At 37.6% G+C, this 14,513-nt stretch overlaps 1 non-coding gene across 1 annotated transcript; it reads left to right on the top strand.

Moving 5' to 3' along the window:
- The first annotated feature begins 330 nt into the window (after positions 1–330).
- On the top strand, positions 331–438 carry LOC138399199 (U6 spliceosomal RNA). The gene has a single exon (XR_011236098.1). It is a non-coding gene; the product is annotated as a U6 spliceosomal RNA (small nuclear RNA).
- The last annotated feature ends 14,075 nt before the right edge of the window (positions 439–14,513 follow it).

Genomic DNA, 14,513 nt, shown 5'->3' with positions numbered 1-14,513 from the left:
ACTTCTCAAAAACTCTGATAATGGCTTTGTTGACTGTGTTCAGCCAACGTGTTGCCTTTGACATTGATGCTGTACAAGTAGTTGACATGTTTTTTGTAACATTATGAGTTGAAGCATTACACATACACTTACATATTATATTATATGTGCAAAGAGACATGAGATGTATCCTTGAAAATGAGATTACAAATCCATTCTCAGGGTTCCTTGGAGAAGTGGCTGATCCAGGGCTGGGGCAGGGAAAATAAAAGATGAGCCTGGGGCATTGTGGATTCGGGGAAATCGACATCTTTCCCCATCTGAGTTCTGTCATCCAAAAACACGGTTGTGGTGCTCGCTTCGGCAGCACATATACTAAAATTGGAACGATACAGAGAAGATTAGCATGGCCCCTGCGCAAGGATGACACGAATTTTAAAAGATAAAAAAAACAACAACAACAACAAAAAAAACCCAAAAAACAAAAACACGGTTGTGGTAGGTTGGGGACATTAATGGCACCAACTCCCTCACTCCTCACTCCACCCTCCTCGCCATGTGACTCTGTGGCTTCTCTCCCGAGTTGGAGTGTAGTTTAGTGCCACATAAATCGCATTTGCTGGGACATTGGCCGACTGGCTCCAGGAGATGGACAGTACTGATGCATTTCCGCTTTTCTTCTGGCTCTGTTCCCTTTGCCCTGAGGACCGGCCCGAGCTAGCTCGGTGCAGGCGTTTATCTCGATTTAACATTCATTAGCTCTATCTCTAAGTACTTGATTTTTTTATGCTATAAATGTTATTTAAAAAAATTCCATTCTCTATTGTTTGTTCCTGTTTTACAGAAATACAGTTGATTGTTTTGCATTAGCTTTGTTCATTTTGTACTTTTAATCTGAGGACTCTTGTTTTCTCCTTTCGATTCTGCAAACTTCTGAGTTACCACCTCTTTAAAAATGAGGTCTTAACCATTCTCTCTCGTCTCCTCTTCGGAAACTCAAATTAGATTCGTGCCATTTCTTAACAGTCCATCTTTTATGCCCTTTAGCTGTTCTCACGTGTCTGTAACCTGTTTTTCTCTCTGTGCTCCAATCCTTGGGAATTTCTTAGTACATGCTTTCAGTTCATAAAACTCTATTTAATGGGAGTTTGCCTAGTCTATTCAGATTTAAAGATTTCGTTGATAATGCTTTTTATTTTCAGGATTTTTGCCTATTCTTGTTTCAGTTACGCCAGTTTTGGGTTCATAATTTTTTTAACTATGTTTTCTATTTCTATCTATTCTTTTTTTGTTTCTGCTCTTTTGTGACTAATAATTTATTGTTTTTACTTGTAAAATAATGTCCTTGTTTATTTATTTGAGCATCCTAAACATGCACACCCAATTTGCCACTGTGCCCAGGTTCTGTGACTGCTGACTTCTTGCTACCCTCCAGGTCCCCTCTCCGCCCTTCTCCCCCGTTCTGTTCCCCACGGGAACCAACTGACCAGCTCCCTGCCCTCTGCTTCCTCTTGGGTTCACCCGAGGCAACAGAAGATCAGAGGGTGGGAGGAAAGTGAAATTGGTGTATTCCCCTGGCTGTGTCCCTGGTGGATCCCCATTGTTGACTGAAATCCCTCAACCCAAGTCCATAGCTCTTTCTAGGCAGCACTCTCCACACAGTGCGAACACAGGGACTGGTTAAGCCGTCCCTCCGGAGGTCTGGGAGACAGACACTCTTTGGAGTGTGTCGTGAAGAGATGAGTCAGGACATCTCTAAGCTGTCCTTTCTGCCTGGGAGTCCTGTCTCTCTCTCTCTTCTCCTGTGACAACCCTACTCATTTTAGGGCCTAGCTTAACTTCTATTTTCCTCTTAATTATTTTCCTCTCCTTATGGAGTCACAAGGTAGTCTCTCTTAAATCGTGGAATTTAAGCCCTTTATTTGACAAACGGGGAAAAAGAGACTAAGAAAGTTGAATCAGGATTACTAAATTTAATTAGTTTTATGTGGCATTTCATATTCTGTCCTGACTTTACTGACTTTTGAAATTTAACTTGAGCCTACTTATATTATAGTATGATTGCATTAAATATTGCTTGTAGTAACTGTTCATTAAGGTTTAGAAATTTTTTTGTATTGACTATGTTTTTTGATTTTATGCAACTTTATAAATCTGAAAGGAAGTGCTGAAGTGTACCATATACTAATGTTGGTAGTAATGTTAATCCTCATTTGAGAATGTTAAAATAGTAGAGTGAATGGACATCATTCTCAAAATAAGTTTAAACTGCTTTTGTAAATGCAGGGTGTTAATAGATGTCAGACCTATATTGCATTGTTTTAGTTTGATACAATAATCTGGCATAAAGTACTGTAACATCCAATTTAAGAGGAAAAACTCAGGTAAAATATATTCCATCTCTAAAGACTTAGTTTACATTATTCATCACTAGTCTTTCTAAAATAATAAATAATATGGCATAGTCTTTATGAAGACTAAAAAGATTAAAATGACTGAAAAATGAGCATTTTTTTTTTACATTAGGATGTATCAAGGTTTATGTCTAAGCATCTTGAAATGCTGACAAAGAAACTTCTTTTTGGGCAAGAAAAAGTGCTGTATGGTAATTTTTACATTTTTAAAGAATGAGTAAGAAGTAAGGGCTTTAAAAATTTAAATCTCATCAGACTAGCATAGAAATTTAGAGCTCAAAGAGACCTTAGAAATAATCAAATCCAATCCCTTCACAAGTAATGAAACTGAATTCTAAGGAAGTTAACTAACTTCTCTTAGAAAATACAGCAAATTAGCCAGAATCAGAACTACATCTGAGGTCTGCTGTTCCCTGTCAAGTATGTTTTCCAAGACACGAGGCTGTCTCTCTAGACAACGTGTTTGCTGAGACTGTATTTTAAAGAATATGAGATGGTTATTTTTACTACCATATTCATTCTACAGGAAAGTTTATGGATCCTTTGCTTAATTTGCAGGATGGAATAGAGTGTCTGGAATCTCTACTTCATCATTCCTAAAGGCTGACTGAACTCTTTAGAGCTGCCACTTATTGGAGATAAAAGGAGGAAGAATTATTAACTAAACACTTAGGCATTTCCCCCACTTTTTACTTTAGTGATAATAACCCCTTTCTCTCACTCTGTCATTTGACTGCCATCGCCCGCCTGCACAGAATGTTTCATCCTGAGAGGGCTTATTCATTCAACAAGATTTTCTTAAGCATTTGCTACTAACCAGCCACTGTGCTAGGCACTGGAGTTCCAAGCACATCCGATGAAGAGCTCCATGGCATTCCTGCAGCACACATCTCATAGTGAAATGACCTTGACATATTCTTTAAAACGCATTTGCTGCAAACATAACAGGTGGGGATGCAGAGTAATCAATAGTGTCAAAAGGCACAAAGATCTTAAGTGAGACTAGGAAAGTATTGATTAGTTGGGCAAAATGAAAACCATTGATAACTTCAGTGATTTGAACAGTGAAGTGAAAATCTGGAATAACTTCTGAGGAAATGCCAACGTCAGCATTGAGTGCCCGGCGGAGGATGGACACCGAAGCCAGAGGCAGTTGGTGGTTTTGCAAGAATTAAAGTGGCCTGGGGATTGGAGGTGTCACCGAAGAAGAGCAGCTGAAATGGCCATAAGAAAGTGAAGGATCTGGAAGGACTGATTTGGTCAGAAGTACCATTTCGAAGTCTGGGTTTTAGAGATGATAAAGTGCAAGGGATGTGTGTGTGAGTCAGGGTTCTCCAGAGTAACAAAAACAAGAGGGTATCTGTCTATCTATCTATCTAATATCTAGGGAGATGGTGGGGAGAGAGAGAGAGGCTGACTGTGTGCTGTGGACTGAATCGTCTCCGCTCCCCCGTGCCCCTATCCCCAAATCAGATGTTGAAGCCCTAACCCCCATGTGATGGTATTGTAGATGGGGCCTTTGGGAGGTAATTATATTTAGATGAAGTCATGAGAGTGAGGCCTTCATGATGAATTAGTGCTCTTATAAGAAGAAACACCAGAGAACTGGTTATCTCTTTCTGTCCTCCATGTGAAGATTCAGTGAGAAGGTGGCATCCTCAAGCTGGGAAGACCTTGATCTTGGACTTTTCAGCCTCTAAAACTATGAAAAAACAAACTTCTGTTGTTTAAGCCACCTAGTCTATGGTGTTTTTAAAGGCAGCCTTATGAGAGTAACGTACACAGGCACACATGTGCACACACACACACAGATTAAGGAATTGTTTTCTGTGACTGTAGTTTCTTGCAAGTCTGAAATCTGTTAGGGTAGGCTAACAGGCTGGAAACTAAGGTGATAATTGATGTTGCAATCTTGAGTTTGAAATCTATAGGGCAGGGAGTTGGGCTAGGAACTCAGGAGGGATTTGATGCTGCAGTCTTGAGACAGAATCCTGGGATGGGTTATAGAAATGAAGACAACATACCTGCCTTTGGAGTTGAGGACAAGCACATGCAGAAGTAGGCTATCGGTTGATTCATGCACAGAAGTCACCTATTTGGTGCTGGCACCAGGTATGTTATGTAACTAATATACCCTTCTCATTCTTAGAACACATTCAGAATCTTTTTGCATTTTCTCTCTCTGATGGCCCAAATGTAACGTGAAGATTGCATAGCTGGTGATATTTTCAGTGTGTCTTCAGCTTACTAGCTTTGCTATCATTTTTCATTTGCAATTCTAATATATAATATTTTAACATAAATTTTTCAATGTGGCCTAACAGTAGATTCTTTTCTTAAAAACACATTTATTACTGCCATTACTACTATTTATTTCAAATGTACTGAGTGGTTAGGAAATAATATCATTGTGTTACATGTGGTTAGCTTCTTGTTCCAATTATCTACTTCTGATTTCAAAGAGGATTTGGCTTTATTATCTATATCACAAAATCTAAAAGACAAAAGCAAAGCACAGATGGTTATGCAGAGGGAGCCCCTGCTTTGAATTTGCAAATTCATAGATCGAGCATATGCATTTATTTTCAGCTTGAACATAATTAAGCTCGGTGGAAGCCATTCATTTGTATCATATTGTAGTAATTGTTCTAGATTTAAATACAAGAAGACTGCTAGATCTGATCCCAGGTTTACAATAGCCTTATTTGAGAAAAATATAATAGTTAATCCAAGAGAAATACTGACATAAAAATTGAGTGTGTAAATCTTAGCTATAACAAAAATATAAAGTTTAATTGTTCTTAGAGCATTTAAAAAATGCAGTGTTACTATTAAAATGGTGGCATTTTTATACAGTACATTTTTTTGTGTCTTTGATTAGTTTTTTTTATTCTTTTGCTTCCTCTGGTCAGAAAAACTTGAAGAGTTCTTCCCCTCCCCCATTCACTATCAGATCTTTTTAAAAAATTTTTAAAAATATTAAGGGGGTACAAATGTTTTTGTTACATGGATAGCTTTTATAATGCTTAAGTATTAGTATATGTTTTAATAAAATATAACAATTCAATCAATAAACAGTACCTTCCAATCAGATCTACACTTGAAACAATTCAGTTAGCCTTCATACGACACTTTTTCACTTTACAGATTATCTTATAAATACTGGCTTAAAAGTTGATGAAATCAGAGGATTTGTTTTGGAGTTGCCTACTGAATATTACATCATCACCTAACACTTTTGCTCAAAGAAAAAGAAATAATTGTTCAAAGACTGGTTGTAAATGGACTTTTTTTAAACTTTATTTTATGTATTTATTTTTAATTTCAAAGTAAATGGACTTTAAGGGGAAGCAACTGCACTTGGATGTTTATTGCAGCACAATTCATAATTGCAAAGATGTGGAATCAACCAGGTGCCCATCAATTCATGAGGGGATTAATAAAGTGTGGTATATGTATACCACGGAATACTGTTCAGCCATGAAGAAGGATGACTTAATGCCTTTTTTAACAATTTGGATGGAACTTCAGACCATTATCCTAAGTGAAATATCTAAAGAATGGAAAACAATACTACATGTGCTCACTAGTAAGTTGGAATCAACCAATGAGCACACATGTGCATAGAGGGAAGTAAATCTCAACAGAAATCAAGCAAGGGGGAAGGGGAGGAGGGGTGGATGAAAACCTATCTATCAGGTACAAAGAACACCATCTGGGTGTCGGGCACGCTTATAACCGTGTCTCAAGCATTATAGAAGCGATTCATGTAACCAAAAATATTTGTACTCCCATAATACTTCGAAATAAAAAATTCATCGAACTATAGAAATTAAATAAAAGGAATCAAGAGGGCATTCCATATCATCACATCTCTTTACACACAACATGTTTAACCTCCACTCTCTGTGCGTTCAGATGCATGAAGTGAAGGAAATGAAGATACAGGCTGAACAGAAGCACATTTTGAATATTTCCCATTCATTCCCCCTTTATTACCTAGCTCTCTGGATTACATTAAGCGTATTGCTTGCACCTATACACAGCACTTTAAAAAATTACTCTCCTCCCTCCTGCTGTACATACTTTAATAGCGCTATTAATAAGTAGTCTTCTGGTACTTTGAATGTATTTTAGAAGTTTTATATGCTGTATTTATTGCAAATCTTCTGGTACATTAAAAAAGTATATGTGCGTGCCTTTAAAACCTTCCTTTGGAATCCTCTCATCTCCATCAAGTAAATGATGAAATTAGCAGATCAATATGTTACATAAGTTACTGACTCAACAGCCCCCGCCTGCCTGTAGTTCCCAGAGTCAAATGTTAATGAATGACTAATTCAAGCCCCCCGAAGCTTCTTAACCCTGGATACCATAACTGTCTAAATTCAAATTCATCTCAATTGCTTTCTGATAGCATATTTTTCCTTTTGGAAAATTTATTTTTGATAGATAAACAAATGTAGATCAAGATGGTAAAGAAACACTAGAAACCCAGCTTCACTTTCTTTTCATGAGCAGCTTAGCATTTTGAAAGCATTTGCCACCTTTAGCTCTGTGCCCCTTGTCAACATTTGGAGACAGCCAGTATGCACTGTCATTTCTTTTACTTAATAAGTGTACTTGTGAGTATTTCAACATCTTCTCATCAAGCAAGTGTAAATGTTAAGAGCGGCTCTGCTGCTTCAAGTCACTGCTGAGTGGCTACGAGTTGCAGGATTTATCTGGGTGAAAATATCAAAGAGTGTGTAGATGTTGTGGATAATTCTGCTAATGTTTTCTTTAAGAAAACATTCAAAGTTAGAAGCACAAGTTCTGACATTTGATTTACTTGTGTTTCAAAGTTATTTGTGGAGCAGCAGTAATCACGTTTTATTTGCTCTTCACTTTACAACACGTCCTTCTCCGTTATGAAGAAAAAGTGCCAACTGCCTGCTCAGAGTTTAAAAAAATCATTTCTCATTTCATATTCCTGATGTGAGGGTGTTTTAAAAGATTTTGTGATATTTGTTCAAATTAGGAATAGAGATATATTAATTGACTATGAATTGACCCAATCAACTCCTGTCTTCTAAAATAGACTCATGCCATGATAAATTATCCTTCATTTCTCTTTCATTGTGTTCTTTTTTGTGCACATGGCCATCAGAGATTGTGTGGTAGCAGAAACGCTGCATGATCTGGCATAACAATAACTTTGCTTGCACTGATACCCAGTGAGGTGACTCTGAGAGGGAGCCACGATTTAGTTTAGGTTATGAGTGAGAAAAGGGCAGAGTTCTTCTAAAATATTGCCAGAGCCAACGTAGGGAAGTGCTCCTTACCAAAGCCGTTCACTACAGCTGTACAGGCATGAACTCAGTTTAGTTCATAGATCGGTGAGAACCATTAAAATTGCAAGTGACAAAATTCAACTCACATCGGCTTAATCAAAAACAGAAATGGAATGTCTTACAAGCCTGGAAGGTCCAGATGTAAAGAGGTCGCAGGTTTGACTGGCTACAGACCGAGCAAGGTCGGCAGCCCCTGTTCCACGTCCCTTGCTGGGCCTGCTTTGCCCGTGTTTGCTGTATTCTCAGGCCCTGCGTCCCGGAGAGGCCAGCTCACCTCGCTCTTACTGCTAGCTACGGCGTTAGACAATAGCACATCTCTTTCCCTAAAGTACCATTACAAAATCCTTGGCCTGAATTGGGCCACAAATTGATTGTAAATGGATCTCCGCGGGTGGGGGCTGTGATTCATTTAAGCCTGGGCCACATGCTGTCATTGGTGCTAGGGGCTGGCTAGGCCTCACCGGACCACAGGCAGGGAGTGTGGATGAAACGAGGCATGGGCTAAGGGCTGAATTAAGACCCCGTGTTATGTGTTGCTTTGACAGCTGAAACCAGGTGGGCCTTGAATAGCCCAGCTGCAAGTTCTCTTCCCACTCTGCTCTGCAGGTGAGATCTTGGCCAAAGAACCCCCCAGAGGGGATCAGGTGTGGTTCCTACTTATCCCTGAGTAGTGGGTTTCCTTGCCAGTCTGGAACATTATTCAAACAAACCAATCACATCCTCCTGTGGAACCAGGAGGCACTTCACCCTCTTGGTACTACAAAACCTGCCCCCCACAGCCCCTTGTTAGTCACTCTGTTCTAATGTGCAGCCCCTATGTGCATATTAGTTGATGAAGCACTGCATGTTGTACCTTTTCTTTTCTTGGAAATTCACTATACTCATTAACATTTCAAGGCTCTGATAAGTCCTGCAGTAAAAATATTTAATATTTTATATCAAGATTTTCCCAGGTATATTTGACACAGAATGCAATTTGCATGCCATCTATATTATTTAAAGAAACTAATAGAATATAACATCGTTGGATAATGTTGATTTATTCTGCATCCATGGAATGTTTTAAATACTATATGAATATCTCAAATCCTTATAATCGTACTGATTATAATCATTAAAAATGGATATTGTATAATATTTAAAAATTATTTATGTAGTCATGCTCTTAAGAGATCTACACTAGAATCAAGATTAGACTTAGATATCTCAGATTAAATCAACCATTTAAATTTAATGATTCTTTGATTCATTTCTCTAGATTACATCTCTTTTAAAGGCTATTTATTTCTCAATATTATTTAGGAATATAAATTTAATTCTCATAAGATCAGAAAAATTATCAAGTAGTTACCTTTTTATCACAAAACCCTTGGAGGGGAAAAAGATTAGCCTCAGACTTTCTGACCTAAAATATTAACATACTTTAAAATACTAATATATCAAATACTCATAGTTTCTTTTTTGAGTCAACTATGAAAAAAATCCCACTTCAAATAGTTGTCTTCTGTGGCTTTCACTCCATAGCTCCTGAATGAGTATATTAAAAAAATGACACAATGCAAGTTATGATAAATGGTTTATATATGTTTTCTGCACATTTTTCATTATGCAACAATGACTTAATTATGCCAATAAAAACAACAATAACTCACAACATATGATAAAATAGTGCAGATTGATTGCGACTGTGAGAAGTATGTATTACAATTTTTATTTGAGCATGCCAACTAATGACTATGTAAATATTCTGCATCAATTATCTTTGTTATCTTTAATATATACTGTGTAATTCTGCAAGAGTTTTGGTAGTCTTTTCCTGGAAGAATGTGACTGGTTGTCACCAAGGGGGATGGTTTTATTTCTGACAACAAAAGCAATCATGATATTTTAGATATAATGGAAAAAAATTTACCAATGGGATTATAATTGTTCTTGAAACAATGTTACCTTAAAGTAAATAAAGGAGTCCATTTTAAGTCTTATAAAATAAATAATCACAATATTTTAACTAATTAAAAATAAAATTGATGGAAAAGAGATTAATTGTATTAATTGGCATAATATTATGACAGGAAGCAATATATAGGGACTTGGGGGATGTCTCAGATATTAAAATATTCCAAATTACTAAAATCTCCTAAGAAGCTTCAATTTTAAAATCTCTATTAGTAATTAAAAAAAAAACACCTCATCTGAACCCTCTCCAGTTCTACTTTGACAATATGGATATAAGTGAGGCATAGCTACAAATAAAATAGCATACTGAAGAATTCCTGTGCTCTTTCTTCTCTTCCAGACAATAACTTTTTGAGTTTTTATAAATGATACAAAATCAAATCTTCATGAACTATAGACAGATGATCAACTCTTTAGCTATAATTTTGGACTGTTGGGAAAAGTGTGTGTGTGTGTAAATATAATCCCTAAATCTCTTGATCAGAGGAGCATGGGTGGGTGTTCAGCATTCTCGTAGGTTACTGAAATTCTTTTTAGCACTTACCACAGTTGTAAATATGTGATGATTTGTGTATTGTTTGTTGTTATTTGTCTCTCCCTCTTAAATAATATAAAGGCAATGGTAGTGGAGTACTGGCAATATACGTACATATACGTGTAATATACATATACATATGCACATATACATATACACATTAACATATATGTATGTGTATATGCTTTTTGTTGCTGTTGTAAGAAATTACCATAAACTTAATGGCTTAAAAAAACCACAAATTTACCATCTTAGAGTTCTCTAGATCAGAAGTCTCGCTGGGCTCAACTCAAGGTATGAATAAGGGTGTGTTCTTTCTGGAGGCTCACAGGGAGAATTTATTTCCCTGTTTGTTGAAGCTGACAGAAGGACACTTGCCTTACTCAGCTCTTAGCCCATCCTTCATCTTCAAAGCTAGCAGTGTGGCAGCTTCAAATCTCTCTCTGACTCTGACATTCTTGCCTTTTGCTCATAAAAACACTGGGACTACTTTGGGTCCACCAGATAATCCAGGATAAACTTCCCATCTCACAGTCCTCACCATAATCACATCTGCAGGGTCGCTTTTGCCATATAAAGTCACATATTCACAAGAGATTAGGATGTGAACATCTTTGAGTAGTTACTATTCTACCTATCATTATATCTATATCTATATCTATTTCTATATCTATATGCATTTATATATATATCTAGGAAATTTTCAGTGTACAAGTTTAGGATTAAAATAATTTCATTTATATTTTATAGTTCACTGAAATGCTCTTTTGATAACTAATTTTATAAGTGTCTCAAAAAATAACTTCAGTCAAGTCAGGGTTATGTCTATAAAATGTCAAAGCCTAGGGTGTGAGTCCAGGAAGGCCCTTGTCCGTCAGTCCATACGGCATTGCCACTGAGACATCCAGCATTCCTATGAGAGAGTGTGTGTTACTTGGCAGCAAGAAGTTAACTAGTTCCTATTTTACATGTACTCATTCATTCATTCATTCCTTTGGTATTTATCGAGTATGTAGAGAATACAAAACAGAAGACATTCATCCCTTATCTAAGGACACTACTGTCTAATAAGACAGATCCATAAATAGGTAACTGTCATACACTCCAGTGAGTGCAACGACAGAAATGCGTCCTAGGTATTACGTGAGTACTGAGCGGAGAGATCAAACCCAGCCTGGGAGTGGTGCGAAGTTTGATTAGCAAAGGCTCCTGGGGTTGCTGATAGCAGAACTGAACCCTAAACAGTGAAAATGAGTTAGCTAGGAGTATACAGGTACTGCTAGAGCCAAACCTCAAAGTTCCTTGAGGACTAGAGTTATATCTTCCATTCAACTCAACAAAATACTTATTGAGCTACCATGCATGGTAAGGAGAAGTACGGTGACGTATGAGAGTGCACAATAGCTAAACTTCCCCTTGCCAGGGGGATCAGGGAAAGCTTCTCTGAGGAATTTACAGACTTTAAATGAGTAATTACAAGTGTGATGAGTGCTATGGAGTCCTGCTATGGTAATGCAGGGAAAAGTAATTTAACCTAGTCAAGAGAGTCAGAGACCTCCACTTGAAGAAACTGGTATTTAAATTGAGACCCGGGGATAAGCAGAATTTCACAAAGGAAGGGAGAAAGGGAAGAGTGGAGCAATGGAATATCAGTATGTTCTAGCAACGTGGGAATGTCGCGTGGGAGAAGGAGAGAGGTGTGTGCAAAGCCCTGTGAGTCAGATTAGGGTTTTTAACTTTATCATAGATTCATCGGGGCCCCTTTGCTAAGTTTTAAGTTTGTAAATAACCTGATCAGATTTGTGGTTTTAAAAGCTCCTTCTGGCCATAGGCGGTAGGGCTTGGATTAGAGTCAGGTGTTGGAAGAAGAAATAGAAGCTGTGGCAGGATCCCAAAAAGGCCCTGACGTGGGCAGATGCTGTCAGTGTGTGAGAAATGGAACCAGTCCCTTCAAGATGTATTTAGGAGGTAAAATATTTATTGAATTCTTTTTATGTTGAAGGTACTATGCTAGATTCTGAATATACTACAGTGCGTGACACAGTGGCTGGTACATAGGTGCTCAAGTATTTTTATTTCTTTTCTTATTTATTTATTTATTTTTTGGGGAGACAGGGTCTCACAGTGGTGCTCAGGCTGGTCTCAAGCTCCTGGGCTCAAACGATCCTCCTTTCTCAGTCTCCCAAGTAGCTTGAATTACAGGCACGCCTCACCCTGCCCGGATCAAATATTTTTGAATTAATTGAATAATTAATGTTTGAGACACAGAGTAGCAGGAGACAAAGTCGTGGGCCGGATCAGGGAAGTTTTATATAGGTGTCACTCCAGTGTCTTCAACAAGGGTACTCTGACATTGGCACGTTAGTATTTTATTTGGAAGATATTTGACTGGAAGATGAATCGGAGGGAGGGAGACACGAGTCTAGACAGGAGCAGAAGTGAGGAGGCCACTGGAAGTAGTTCAGGTAAAAGACGATGGGACGTGACCCAGTACAGCGTTAGAAGACTTGGAAAGGAAGAAACACACTATCTGGGAAGTAGTTGGGAGGCAAAATTAGAAGTGATGCTTGAGTGAGGTAGGGAAAGAAAAGAAAAGAGTCAAATATGACTCTGCAATTTCTAATGTCAAGGACTGAAAATGGTAAATGTGAGTCTACGCACAGAGTGAGCTTTCCAGAGACGCTTATTGATGACGGACATAAAATTACAGCCTGGAATATCCTGCCAATTTAAACCTAAGTATAATCCTACTTTGATTTTTACCTGAGTTTTCCCCATGATGAGCTCAAGTTTTAATCTGTATTTAAACCATTAATGATAATTGGTTCACTGTCAGTTTTTCTCGAAGCTTTAACATAATGGGGGATCCCAGAAAAACCATTTCTTAGGAGACGGTTTGTTATTAGGGGGCGGATTTTTTTTTTTTTTTGTAGTCAATACATTTTCTCCCCTGTGTGAATTGTTCACTTCTCTGAGCATTGGAAAAAATGGCTACCAAATAGTCGTTTATTTTTGTAAGAATAGCTTTCAGACAGACTGTTTATTGACATTGATCACATTACAATGAAAACTGCACAAGAGCTCTTCCCACAGTGCTATTATTCTCACATGGTCACCACCCGAGCGACATTACATTCTGGGGAACGAGGAAGAAATACAGGAAACATTTTCTCCCGAGACCAACTACAAACAATTACAAAATAACTTCTAAATCCCAGACTTTGTGCCATGAAATACAACTCATGTCCTTTGGGGGTTCGAGTATTTTGCCGGTCATTGCTGAATGCAGTTTGTCACATATTTTGTGACCCATGACACTTTGAAGTCACAATTTTTGACTTTATTTTTGAAAAGAGATGTTTAATTTCATAAAACTATAACAGGTATCATCAGTATTCACATCAAGAAAGAACTGCAAGCAGAAGACTCAATAATGGGAAAGAAATACTCTTCGGAGAAACGGTTTATGTTTCTTTCCCCATTCTATTCCCTCCAATATCACATTTTTTCAGCTCTGTTTCGCCCCTGCTGTAACTTTTGCGAAGCTTGACTCGCTGTTCCTCTAACATACGCTGTTGGTTTTGATTCCATATTTGATTAATTTATGGAATAAATTAGCTAGAATTTTAGCAAAAGACTTAGAATTAAAGCATATGAATATTTATATTAAACAAAGAGGAGAGAATTAGGAGCAACACATTTCTTACACTGACTTTTTTTTAAAGTACAAAAAAAAGAAAACCATTTTTGACCTGTCAACTGGGCCAGCCATGTTAATTGCTCTGAGTGACCTGCAGTCCCTGCAGTCTAATTACACCAGCCTCTGAATTTGCTTAAACAACAGCAACAGAGCTTGGAAAAAGTTTGAGTGACTTGACTTGCTCTCTTTTACAGAGGATTTAAAAGTGATATTTAAGAAATCATTATGCTAAACAGAAGCCATTTGCTCAAGGAAACTGCTGGGAATATCTTGCTTCCTGGCAGGGCTTTCAAAGACAATAACAACATCTAACTCTTCATGATCCAGACAGATGTAAAAAACAAAAGCAATCTGGCTTATTATCCAGTCATAATATTTTTTTTTTTTTTATGAGAACCATAGATTAAACATAAAAACTTTCAGACCAGCCACTGTTAGAGTTTGTCTATATGTAAGAATAGAATCAGGTCCTCAGACTTGATAGAACATTTTCTTTCCTACAGCTTTAAAAAGTTGGAGTATTTGCAACGTGTCCAGTGTTTCAGGAGAGAGTTTTCCCAGGAGGATTTTCGAATTTTCTTTGTAAGTCAAATGGC

The sequence above is a fragment of the Eulemur rufifrons genome, chromosome 18 (assembly GCF_041146395.1).
Source record: "Eulemur rufifrons isolate Redbay chromosome 18, OSU_ERuf_1, whole genome shotgun sequence".
Taxonomy (NCBI): domain Eukaryota; kingdom Metazoa; phylum Chordata; class Mammalia; order Primates; family Lemuridae; genus Eulemur; species Eulemur rufifrons.
This window is presented reverse-complemented; position numbering and strand designations above follow the sequence as displayed.